Source organism: Plectropomus leopardus, chromosome 8 (genome assembly GCF_026936395.1).
Source record: "Plectropomus leopardus strain MGB_pleo_1.0 chromosome 8, ASM2693639v1, whole genome shotgun sequence".
In the NCBI taxonomy this organism is placed as follows: Eukaryota; Metazoa; Chordata; class Actinopteri; order Perciformes; family Serranidae; genus Plectropomus; species Plectropomus leopardus.
The window spans coordinates 29,114,339-29,127,158 of record NC_142183.1 but is presented as its reverse complement, the minus strand read 5'-3'; the positions used below and the strand labels follow the sequence as shown (position 1 = coordinate 29,127,158).

Sequence of the window (12,820 nt, the reverse complement as noted above, 5' to 3'; positions counted from 1 at the left end):
AGCTAAAATCCTTGTGAAAAGGTGTCTGAATGCAGCACAAAAAGTAATGTCAAGCTAGGTTTCAAAGGGTTAACTGCTAAGTAATGGTTAATTTCATGTCTTTTATTTTCTTAAAAAAGAAAATAAAAGACATGAAATATAAGAGGCCTTTCCTTTTAGTCCGCTGTTCCATTTGCTAAATGTGTAGAGCTACGTTTTAAAGTGCAATCTGTTCAGCAGTGGTAAAATGTTAATGTTTTGTGACGTCAGTGTCTTGCCTTTGATTTTCTGTACGCTTTGCTCACAGACAGCCAGCCAGCTGAGTTAAAATGTGGAGCCATGGCCACTACACAACCTCTGGTCTCCACTAATTAGCTAGCGTAAGCCTTAGCATCTCTGCACTGCACACTGCCAGGGGTGGGTGGGAGCTAGCTAGGTGCGCCGCTCAATCAGTGTTAGGCAATTACAACTGGTAAGGCCGTCCCAATGGTGATTTGGTACTGCTGCGGAAATATTGTGGCCACCCTCTGGTCTCCCCTCCAGTAATCCACATGAGTAAGCTGCTTCATAAAACCCCTTTAGCACCACTACCCAATGCTGTTGGGTTGAAACGAGATCCCAAGGAAAGCTGCTCAGCCTTGCAGACAATTTTTCCCAGTGACCGCTTGTGATATTTCAGCAAAACAAAAAGTCCCCTGAAGCCTAAAAGGCATTTTCTCCATAGACCACCATTGAAAAAGACAGGTCTGTAACACTGGACAGGAAACCGAAAACTGCAAACAGGGTCAATTATGAGTCTTCCTATTTGGATTATTTGAGTCACGTTGGTTTTATATTCGCAAAACTTTCTTCGAGGTGAGAAAAGCTATTTAAAAATCTCTAACGTCCTCACGATGTAAAGTCTACGAGCCGAGTGGGAACTGCGGAGGAGCCAACGGGAAAAACACCACTGCACATATTCAGTGGAGCCAGCTGGTGTGCAGTAAACTGAAGAGCAGCAAAACTAACCAATCGACCGATATGCAGAACTGTTCAAAAACATTTTCTGCACTTTATCAATTAACATTTAACAGGGGACATCCCTTAAACAGGAAATGCACTGGCACCTTATTTCCAACACACTCCCTCCTGGTCACAAAGATGCACAGTTGGTCTGATCTGTCTATTATGTGTAAAAGTATGTGTATTGATGACTGCTGTATGTTTATCGGTGACCTTCATGATATGGGTAGGAATATGTATGTGGTGACTGTGACGTTGTGATGTGCCTGCTGCAAAACCGTTTTCCCACAGAGAGAAATAGAAATATCTATCTGTCCATCTGTCAGCTATATAGTCCAACTCAACCCTCCATCATGAGTCTTACCAAAATTCAGGCCTTTGTTCCACTTTTTTTTTGCCATTTCAGTGCAAACTGCATATAAACAGTGCAAGCTGGTGCCATAAAAAATTTTTGCCTTTTCATAGGATTTGCAGTTTTGCTTCCCACCAGAACTCCAGTGATTCAAGTGTTTATGCTCCTCCTGGACTGCCAAAGACTACAAAAAAAAATCTATGCAAGTTTGTGGAAACTATTTTTATGCGTGCTATGTCCAGTCTTTGTAGCTAATCTTCAGGTTTGTCCCGAGCTTTAGTGAGCTTAACAGATGCTGGTAGACAGATTTTGTGACTGTTGGACAGAGAGAGGGAAGTGTTCTCGAGTTCAATATTTGTGCCGTACAGACACAAGAGCGGTTTCAGTCTTCTCGTATAACTTTCAGTGTGAAAGTGAGCAAGCGTATTTGCCATATTGGCTTTTAAATAGTGTGAACTTTGTCATATCTGCAGACGAGAGACAGTGAGAAATCAGGAGGAAAAGCTCTCAGTTATTAAAACTGCATGAACTCCTGAACTCTGCCTGACTTCAGAGCAGTGATATACACATCAGGGGAATGAGGCTGGAAGTGGCGACGGCCTGCATGGTTGAATGCTTGTCATCATCCTTAGAGAGGTGAAGGAGGGCGACGAGAGTTTGGTTGTATCAGCCATTAATCCACTTGGACTGCTTTGAGGTGACAGACAACCCGTACTGTGACACATCGGCGAGATCCTGACGGTGCAGATCACAGACGCAGATATGTTTACAAGTTGAAAGGGGGATGCAGATGGCAAAACAATGAAATCATTCACTAAGCGAGCGTGTGCACTTACCTCGTAAAACACGGCTGCACAAATGAAAAATAATGACAGTCGCTATGGAGGTTGACAGGGAGGAAGCAACATGACGGGATTGTGATGGATGAAGGGGGAGAGATGGAGCTCGGGGAGAAGGGACAGGTAGCAGTATAGCACCCATGAGAGGCAATGCGGGGGTGGGGGTGGGTGGAGTGCAAGAGGAGTGAGTGACAGGGTGACGCTGTCAGCTCCTCTGTGGTGCGCTCTTCAGGGGAGCCCCGGAGCGTGTTCTGTTAAGTAAACAGCTGCAGCGACGAGAGCTCCTCAAATATTAATAGGGAGCGATCCCCTCCACTCAACTTGTTCGAGCTGACATTCCCTGAAGTGGACCGCAGCGCAGCAGAGGGGAGCAGACGGACCGGCCTCCTGTAACACAGCGGAGGCCACCAGGGCCGCCTACAGCACCCATCACACTTGACAGAGCGGGGATCAGCCCATAGAGAGGCCCTCCCTATACACACAACCCCCCAGTGGCTCATTATTAACTGTGCAAGACAACATCGCAGACTGCTTATGAAAACATAGTAAAACACAGCTCATCCCCACCCTCTCCGGCCTCCATCTGTGCCCATCAGACAGAGATGAATTATAAATGTAAGGGTGCTCAATCTGAGAGGATCGATACTAACAAGGTCTGAGTTTGCCATGACAGTTCTTCCTCTGCGTTTTGTTTTTTTTACCTCCCGTTTTCCCGCCACTCTCCCTGACTGCCTCTCTGGTGGAGATAAACGACACACCAACCTCTTGCAGAATGCTAAAAAGTGAAGCTAACAAGGCAGAATTAACTACTTTTACCACCATCATTATGAAGTTACCAAAAAAAACATATACAGCTGATGAAGTAGCTGAGAAACGAATTCTACCTCCTTTGATCGACCCGACACTCCCCCAACATCCACCCCATCACCTCTCCACTGACAGGCGGGCCGGGGGAATTTGCTGAGGAGGAGTAATGGAGCTTGTCGGAGAGCTCCCTGCTTCACACCACTTAGCCTCTCGTCCAGCCAGGGTGGTTGGAGATGTAGCGATGTAGGGGAGGGGGGGGGGGGGGATGAAGAGGTGCACCACTGATGAGGCTCCGTTGGGACTCGGAGCAGACTCCTCACCACCCAAACATTTCTCCTCACATCAGTCACGCCGCGAGCGCAGAGAAGCGTGCAGCTGCTCCCTTCACCACCTCTTTTTCTTTCCTTCGTTAAGCTGTTCAGTCCTGGCTCTGCCCTTGGGCCACGGTGCCCTCTTCACACACTCCTGCTGGGCGAACATGGCGTCCTGCTTCGTCAATAATTCCTGGGTCAATCGCTTCAATACAGACTTCAGTTGCAGCCTGAACAATACCAGTGGTGTTGTTTGAAAGAGAGTGGGAAAACCTAACAGCTATTGTCTTCAATGTGGAGAAACTGTGAGATTAAAGTATGTGATAAAGGGTATAAAGCAGTACGACATTTGACACAGTGATTTCCAAATTCTAATCCTGTGTCCCCATGTTAAATAAAATGAAATGTAAAAATGAAATGAAATATAAATGTACCTCTTTTGGTAAATGTCATATTTAAATATATATACATATACATCAAAGTCATCTCTCCTTTTTCTAAAATCTAAAACATTTTTTGGGTGACTCATCTCAGGCACAGGGACGTATACACATAAATGTATCCTATTTTAAATGTTAACACCCTCAAAGGTCCTTTTACTCAGTTTTTAAGAAATAGGTCATTTGTCAGTGTCATCTCCAATGAGTCATTACAGGTGCTTTTTGATCTGCAGGAAGTCCTGACATAATACGGGCTAGCTGCCCAAAACTCAGCTTTACTTTGTGCTTAACTCACAGTTGACAGAAAGATGGTGAACTTGGTATCACACCTGCCGGACATCAGCATGTTAGCATGCTGACATTAGCATTTACCTCAAAGCACCGTCTCTGAGCCGCTAGCATGGCTGTGGGCTCTAAAAGTAATTTGAAGCTGGAGATTCTCTTTTTACTGCAGATCTGTTTAAGGTCAGTTCAGGCAACTAACACTTGATATAAGTTAGGAAAATATACTGTTAAAATACTGGTTCTAAATCTTTTTTTAATTTCTATTTTGGTCAAGGACCCCTATATCAAACAATAGATCACAAACACTATTCAATTTTTATAAGATTTTGCCTCAGGGACCTCCATCTGAAAGTATTTTTGTTATTAAATATGATCAAGACCAGAATTCAATTGTTGTCAAGCTGAGCAGATAACTGGAGGAAATGTAGCCTATGATGAGAGTTGTCACACTAATGACTTTCTGTAATGAACTAACTAGTGAAAATAAGCTTCACAATTTTCTTGGGACCCTCTGGAACTCCACCAAGGGCCCCTGGGGGTCCCCAAAAAAGAAAGCGCACAATCAAACTACCTCCAACTCAACCTTGTGGCTAGAATAAGTTTTGGTATTATGCATTTCTGCAAACTATGGACATGCTACATTTGTACGTTTTATATGTAGCGGGTATATTGAAACATTATGTATGTATGTTTAGGCACATAAAAACTTTCGGGATTTCGGGATTTCGGGAAACATCATATCATGCCATTATAGACTTATAGACTTACTATAGACTTAAAGATATACTATGCTCAATTTTCCTAAAAAATAAGTACAGATTCAAACAGAAGTAATCTCTCTGAATCATCACTTGTTTTGCTTCTGCATCTATGATAGCCCTGGTTGGAAGTATTATGTTTTCTGGTTGTCTGTCCATCTGTCCATCCATCCCATTCTCGTGAATGCAATATCTCACAAACGCCTTGAAGGAATTTTTAAAAATTTGGCATAAACCTTCACTTGGACTCAACGATAAGGTCACAGTGGCCTCACAAAGTATGTTTTTGGTCTTAATTCAAGAATTCATATACTAATTATGACAAAAAATCTTCAAATTCTGTTTTTGTTGTCATTTTCTGTGTTCATGACAACTATGGGTATGTTTCTCCACAACGCTCAAGTGAGGTCGGGGCTTTTGAAAAAGGTACTGACCAGGTGTCAGCTGTGTAAGCAGCAGGCATCTAAGAGACACAATGCTGAAGAAACACAAAAATAGCAAGGCAAAGTGCTACATGACAATAAATTTGGGCATTTTCTTTCACTTTTACTAGCAAGTTGGGGTTTTTTTTACAGACAATGACCTAAAATCCTGCCTGGTATGTTGGTTTGGAACGGTGGTCTACTGCTCTCTGCTGCCTGGAGGCTATCTCACTTAGAGGTCACGCCATCAACCACCCCCTCCTTCTCCAAGCTCCAAGCTCAGCTCGTATACATGCAATCTAAACTACACTACATGTAGCGATGTTGATATGATCTGTTTGAAAAGTACAAATGCAGAAATGTAAAATGTCAATGTTATATTCTGGCGACCGGGCTCTCGCCTTGCTGCTTAGAGACGACAGTAATGGCTCAGGACAGCAAGAGGTCACTGGTCAGGAAGGGGTAAACACAGGTCACAAATGATATGGTTGTATTTTAAGTGAGGACGACGGTGACCCTCTTTCAGAAGAGTTTAAATTTGGTCAATTATAACATATTTATATTGTTGTAAATAAGCCATGAGATCCCAAAGATGTAAGATCAGCCCCTCTGCCCTGCTCCACCCTGCCCTGACATGGTCGTTACGTCTGCATGGCTGAGCACATGTTGCGTAAGTGTTTCAATATTTCATAGGCCAAAATGAAAAATGCATCTCTTTGAACTATAAGTGCATGGTTGGAGTAGGTGGAAGAGGACAAGCTGGTGAGGTCACAAGGTGAAGGAATAACTGTGAAATAACAGAGGATGAGCAGGAATAAATGGGTCGCTCCTGGGTGCTGCGACGGTCTTCTAATCTTCCTATTCAGAGAAAACTTTGTGCTGATATTAGAAAACTGCAACCTGAATTAGGTTCAAACAACTTAGACCTGCGTGTGAACCGACTGCAGAGTGCACTTCTCCAAAGCGGAGGATGTTTCTCATAAACAACGAGACCTTGAAGATTAATTCTGGAGCAGGTGTCCCATGCCACAGCCTGCCAAATGTTGTGCACAAAGCAAAAAGATTGACACGCAAACACCTTCAGGTCTTGCTGGGGTTGCCCCCACAGAGCTGAACTCAAATAACTTCAGATTGAAGGAGTGATAGCTTTGAGTAAAAGGGAGCATTAGCAGCCACATCACATCAGCTGCGAGGGCTTTAGATTTATTCTGAATATACCTGCCCTGGAGTGAGGATAAATATAAACAAAGTGACATCTAAGAATAGCCTCCATTTGGGTGCGAATGAAGACAAACGTGTACTTTCTCAAACGCGTCTTGTTAATAGATGACGCTGTTCGAATGCGATCTTGCATTTGCATTGATTCTGCTGGCAGAAATGGCTTTGATTAAATAGAACTGTGGGCATTTCTGAAAAGCAGATTTGTATCATCCATTAAGGGGAAAAAAAAGTCCCACAAGATGTATGGAGACGCTGGGAGATTCATTTAAAGGAGCTCATTAGCTCAGTGTGAGCTGTGTTCATGTCAATATGCTGCTTTCACTCTGCACCCTCTCCCTTTTCTCCTCTTTACTTTTCCTAACTCTTTTCCTTTCCTTTACACTCCAACCTTCTTCTTTCCTTTCTGTTTTCATCTCATTTCCTTTCCTTTACACTCATCTTCTCCTTTCCTTTTCACTCATTTTCATGTTTTCTTCCTCTCTATCATTCCCCCTCCTCTCCTTTCATCCACTCCTTTTCTTTCTTCTCCTCTCTTTTAACTGCTTATTTCCCTTTCTCCTCTTCCCCTTCCCCTTTTCTCTCCTTTTCTTTAGTTTCCTCTTCACTTCTCCTCCTGTCTTTTGCTCTTCTTTCCTTTCCTCTACTCTCCTAGCCTCTTATTTCCTCTTCTCCTTTCCTCCCCTTTTCTTTTGTTTCCTCTCTTCCTCTCTGCCCATCTCTACCTTTTCTTTTGTTTCCTATCATCTTTGCTCCCTGTCCCTTCTTCCCTCCTTTATTCCTGTCTTCTTCTCTCCTCTCCTAGCTTCTTACTTCTTCTTCTTCTCTTCTTTCCTTTCCTTTTGTTTCACGTCCTCTATTCCTCATCACCTCTCTCAACCATTCTTTCCTCTCCTCACTTCTTTTATTTCCTCTCCTCTCTTCTCCTTCACACTCCTCATTTTATTTTGTTTCCGTTCCTCTTTGACCTCTCTTCCTCCCTTCTCCTTTCCTTTACATTCCTGTCGCCGCTCCTTGTCTCTTATTTCCTCTTCTCCTCTTGTTTCCTTTCCTTTTGTTTCATCTCTCCTCTGCTACTCCCTTTTTACTTTTTCTACTCTCTTCTTTTGATTCATCTCATCCCTTTCTTCCTCCTTCCTTCCTTTCCTCTTTTTTATTTTGATTCCTCCCCTCTTCACTTCCTCTCCTCCCCTTTCCATTCTTCTCCTTTCCTCCCTTCTCTCAACCTCTCATTTCCTCTACTCATCTTTCCTTATCTCTCCTCTCCTCTCTTCTTTTTTCTCTCCTCTTTCTCCTCTCCTCGCCCTTCCTCTCCTTTCCTCTCTGCTCCTCTCACCTCCTTTCTCCTCTCCCCTTCCCCTCTCTTTTCTCCCCTTCTCTCCTCTCCTCTCCCCTCCTTTCTCCTCTCCTCTCCTCTCCTCTCCTCTCTTCTCCTCTATTCGTCAGACACTGAGAGAAACAAAGGCTCCTTCTCTCAGCTGGAGCTGGGAGGAGCTGTCAGTCCCTTCAGCTCTGTTTGATGATAGCATTTCAAATGACACTTTGATCCTCACTCCACACTGTTTGTTTTTCCTCTATGATGAAATTCAGCTCGAGAGGCGTGCAACAGGGCACATCATTAAAATGTGGCTCAAACACGCAGAGCCACGCTCGTCCCTAGAAACCACTCATGACAATTTTTTGACACATCAGCGTAAAGAACACGACAGGGTAGGTGGCGAAGGAATGGTACAGAAGAACAGAAATCATGTGTCCTCCCTACAGATAACGCTCCGCTGAGGTGACACCAAAGCTGAATCAGAACTCAGGTCTCTTTATAAAAGCTGAACGAGAATAACTGAATCTAATGAGGCAGATCTGTCAGAGCTAAGTGTTGTCTGTGGTCTTAGAAGAGCCGAGCACAAATTCCTGCCTTAAAGCTTAAGAAAATACGGGGGCAAGCTTATTTGGAGATGCAACTCATGGCAAAAACTTCAATTTAAATCCATGAAAGGTTTTCTTTATCGAAAAGACAGTGTTGTTCTTAAGAAAACATTCAAGAACACAAGATAAAACAAGCGCTGACAAAGATGCATTCAGACATTTTTACAGTTATTTGCTGTTTTGTCTTTTTTTACCCCTGAAAAGTAAAGCTAACCAGACCTCCTTTCCTCGGGTGTTTTTCGACTGAACATAAGCATAACACACCGGCTCTTAATCTCAGTGGAGAAATCAGCCTTTGTTTAAGAAAAATAGTGGAAATGCTTAAGATGAACAGCCCAAAGTGTAAGTCTGAAAGAGTTGGCTCTTTTCTTCCTGCAGTGATAATTCTGCTATTGAAGATTTCCAGAGCCACAGCCGAAATCATATGCAAATATCCACCCCATGGGGCTCTGACTGGCTGACATATTATCAGCAGAGAGACAGACGTCGCAATTTTGGGGTTTCGAGTGTGGTCAAATCAAAAAGACGGCGGCACGATGTAGTGAAGCACGCGAGACAACGGGAGCACCTTAAGCGGGATGCCAGCCCTGTTGGGAATTGGATGCCGAGCCCTCCCGCAGAGGCAGCAGCGCCTGGCAACCTACATGGAGCCCGCAGAGATAAGGCAGACAGTTTGAAAAGCCAAACAATGAAAAATGAAAGCATGTAAAAATGAAAACAAAGCTTTATCTGGATTAAGAAAAAAAGTGAAATTATTCCCAGGATGAGGTGAATTCATGTTCAGTTCTTTCAGCAGCCTCTCTTACTTGTCTGTGGACTAAAGAACGACAACCACAGCAACTATAACTCAACTCCTTCACTGAGTTTCACTTTCAGGTGACATTCAAATGGGTATCGAGAAAAGCTTTGATGTAGTTCTAATAAAATATGTTTGGAATATGTATGATTTTATACATTAGAGTTGCTGCATACTCTTGCTCAAGAAGCCCCGTTCAAACAATCATATCAAAACCTCTCACAGCAAAATCAGCATGTTATATTATCAGTTGTTGTTGAATAATGCATATATCGTACAACAGCTACCTGTGGCTATCACTCAAACGCTGTCATTTCTCTGTTTTGGTGGAGGATTTGTGTCACTGCCATAAAGACAGTCAGGGTTTTGATGATGCTTAGCACTGTAACTTCTCAACGCTAAATTGAAAAATGAAATATTTAATCTGTAAAAATCTCATTTGTGTCAGCACACCAGGAAATACATCTTATTTCACTGAGACATTCTCGGTAATTTGACCCCTTTGCATTTTCAATAAACTAGGAGGTTGTTAAAAGCTTCTCTTTGCAGATGAGGAATGGAGAAAACTAGTTAGTAATGCTGAATGCATAATCATGGCTCTAAACTAGGTAATAAATGATGTGTAGGTGCTCACTATATTCAAACTTATAGACAGAATTGTAATTAAAGGTAATTTTGTTAGCTGTCTTTGTAAAATACAACTTCCCTACAGTGACATTAGCTTGCCACGTTAGCTTGTCAGTTAAGTGTGGTTGAGCATAATATTTCCACTACATATTTACAGGTCCAGTGTGTAGGATTTAGTGAAATCTAGCAGTGAGGTTGCAAAACTGAAACTTTTACCGTGTGCCAAGTGTATAGGACAACTACAGAGACTGGTGCAAAAATGCAAAAAAAATACAAAAACACAAATGAGCCAGTGTTTGGTTTGTCCACTCTGGGCTCCTTTAGAAACAATATGGCAGACTCCATAGTATAGGACCTGCTGTGTGTAGATATTAACAGCTCATTTTAGTCCCAGAGTTAACAAAACATAGTTCTTGTTTTCAGGATATTACAAACTAATAAAAACATAGTTATTTTTTTTATTCCATTTCTGCCGATAGATGTCCCTAAATAATGTATAAGAAATGTGTCGTAGTGTTAAAATGACTCAAATACTTATTTTGGTCAAATTTGTATGACCTTTTGTTTTTAACCAGTGACTGTATATAAGGATGGACGACATGACAGCTCTAATGTCAAATAACTTTTCTTAAAGATTGATTCTGTCATATTAGGTCGTTCTCATGCTATAAAAAAAGGGGTGTGGCATCATGATTGACAGCTGTGTGTCGATCTGAAAACTGGGTCGGGCAGGCGTATGCAGGGTTCCTGCAGCTTAAGGTAAATTAGATTACACAATTAAGATTAAGACCAATTTTCTAATAGCCAAAATTTAAGAGGAATAATTTTATTTTGCCCTTATGTTTATTTCAAAATAAAACATGATGGGTTTTTTTGTCCAGTGAAAAAGTTATCATCAAAATCAAAATCAAAAGTTATTTTCTATATAAATATATTGAAAAAAAAACAAACCTTTGAGAATCCAGTGCTTGGATTCCCATCATGACGACTTAAGAAAAAATAATGTATGAAGCTATTTCACAAAAAATAGGTTTTATGAATGTTTTTAAAATTTTACAAAACAATGTCATAAAAAATCAGGATTCATAAAATCCTATTTCCCATGTCTGAGCATTTTTAAGGGTTTTGAAGGACTCATTTAAGTAATTTAATACATACTAAGGCCTTAATTTTAAATTACTGAATTCAATGTATTTTAGGACATTTTAAGGATCTGCAGGAACCTTGTGTATGTCCATCTTTATATACTACAGTCTATGGTTTTAGAACGGCGCCCAGGTAAAAACAAAATTGAAAAACAGGGAGCCCATTCAGGCAGTCACTGAGTATCTGTGGCTACAGTATTCATTACTTTGTCCCGTCTTCAACAAGACACCTTTCTGGATGCTGAGAATTCATTTTTTTTCCCTTTATTTCCTTCTTTTTTAAAAGGCTGACACTGACTGAAAATCCTGCCCAAATAAAAAGTTGGGTGAAAATACTAAATCATCATTTTTAACAAGAGAAATCCACCATCTGAGAACTGTGACACCAATTCAGACAAGAGCGCAAATACCTGCTGGCATAAAAAAAGACTCTTCGTAACACTGGATTTTTTTCAGCTCTCTTAATATACTTTCTTCCAGAAAAAAGTGACTTGCAAAATTTAACACATTAACATTATTTGCCTCCAATGTCCGTAGAGTAATATAAAACTTGTGAAGTTGCAAGAAAAAAAGGAACTACATACTAGAAGCGAAAACACACACATTAGATTCACATGCAGACCATGTCATCTTAACTCAGTGGCAAACTGCAGCCAAACATCTAATTTGTATTTGCCTTTGGTGGTTCACTGTTTCATATTAGACTGTCTCCACAAGCAGCAGCCTTGATAATGAGAGGAAATACTGAGAGGAGCAGCATCACTGGTGCATTCGCTGTACCTGGATGTTTTGGTGCTTACAGTACGCGTGTGTAGCTGCAGCTGATGTTTCTTCCTCAGGCTGACAAACACTAAAATATGCTCTCAGGCTGTTCACTTGCAAAGAGACACTCTGACTTTTTACTTTGTGGCTCCGGAGCACCAAGAGAAACTCAGAACTCAAACAGACAGCACGCTCCTCAGCATTACACCGCTTTATTAAGTATAAATCCGTACAACAGTTTGCCAGCCCAGCAGAGTGCTCAAAAAGTCCCGAAAAGCTCATAACAAGCAAATCGAGAAGTGACGCATCATGATAAAACACGGCAATTAAGTTAAAATCAAATTATGAGTTGAGGAAGAAGATGTGGTAATAGCTGGTAAACCCTACCGTGTCTGGTAAACGATGCTCGGAGGAACCCATTGGACATAGTAAAACTGCCTCTCCCCATCATTAAGTTATTAGATTAGCCCCGGGCAGCGAGTAAACAACTTCAGACATCTCGCAGCAGGCACACTTCCCACCAGTCCTCGCTCTTATTGGATTACTCCGTGGAAACTTCACCAGAAGACAAAATGACTCCATGGAGAGCGCGAGGCACGGGATGATTATTGGAAAGCAGATGATGGGAAGAACAGAGGAAAGGCCTGCTCAGGCCAGACGCCTGCAGCACTTTGGATCGAGCGGACGGCTAACGAGCAGGAGACAGGGAATGGATGCGAAGGGCGGCGAGATCTGATTTTGATTATTGGCTGCTGGATGGAGAGGCAGCTCGGGCCTGCCAGGTTCCGCATCATCCAACCTCCTGCCACATCTCGTTTGGGTTACTGCCACGGCGAATGTCCATTCAGCACTATCGGAGACAAATGAGGGCAAACTCCTCTCAAGGTCAACAACCACCTCCACCGGGGCCACAGGGGGTCTGCCATTCTAATTCCTTATACACTTAGAGTAATTAAAACCCGTCCACAAGAAGCGGGGGAAGTCGATAGGGTTTTTTGAGACTGCTAATGAGATGCTAATTTGTTGGCCCGCTAGGAATGAGGTATGAGCAACTCAAGGACACAAAAGAAGATTTATTCACACTTCTGTTGAGTGAACTTTTTCAATTATGGCACGCGTGCGTCCTCATGGATATTCGGCAACTTTGTTGAGCA

The 12,820-nt window shown here is 42.2% G+C and overlaps 1 protein-coding gene across 2 annotated transcripts in view; it reads right to left on the bottom strand.

The window, feature by feature from the left end:
- The window catches only part of gpc3 (glypican 3), a 139,592-nt gene that overhangs the window by 106,753 nt on the left and 20,019 nt on the right, over positions 1–12,820 (bottom strand). The gene's annotated exons all lie outside the window — the stretch shown is intronic.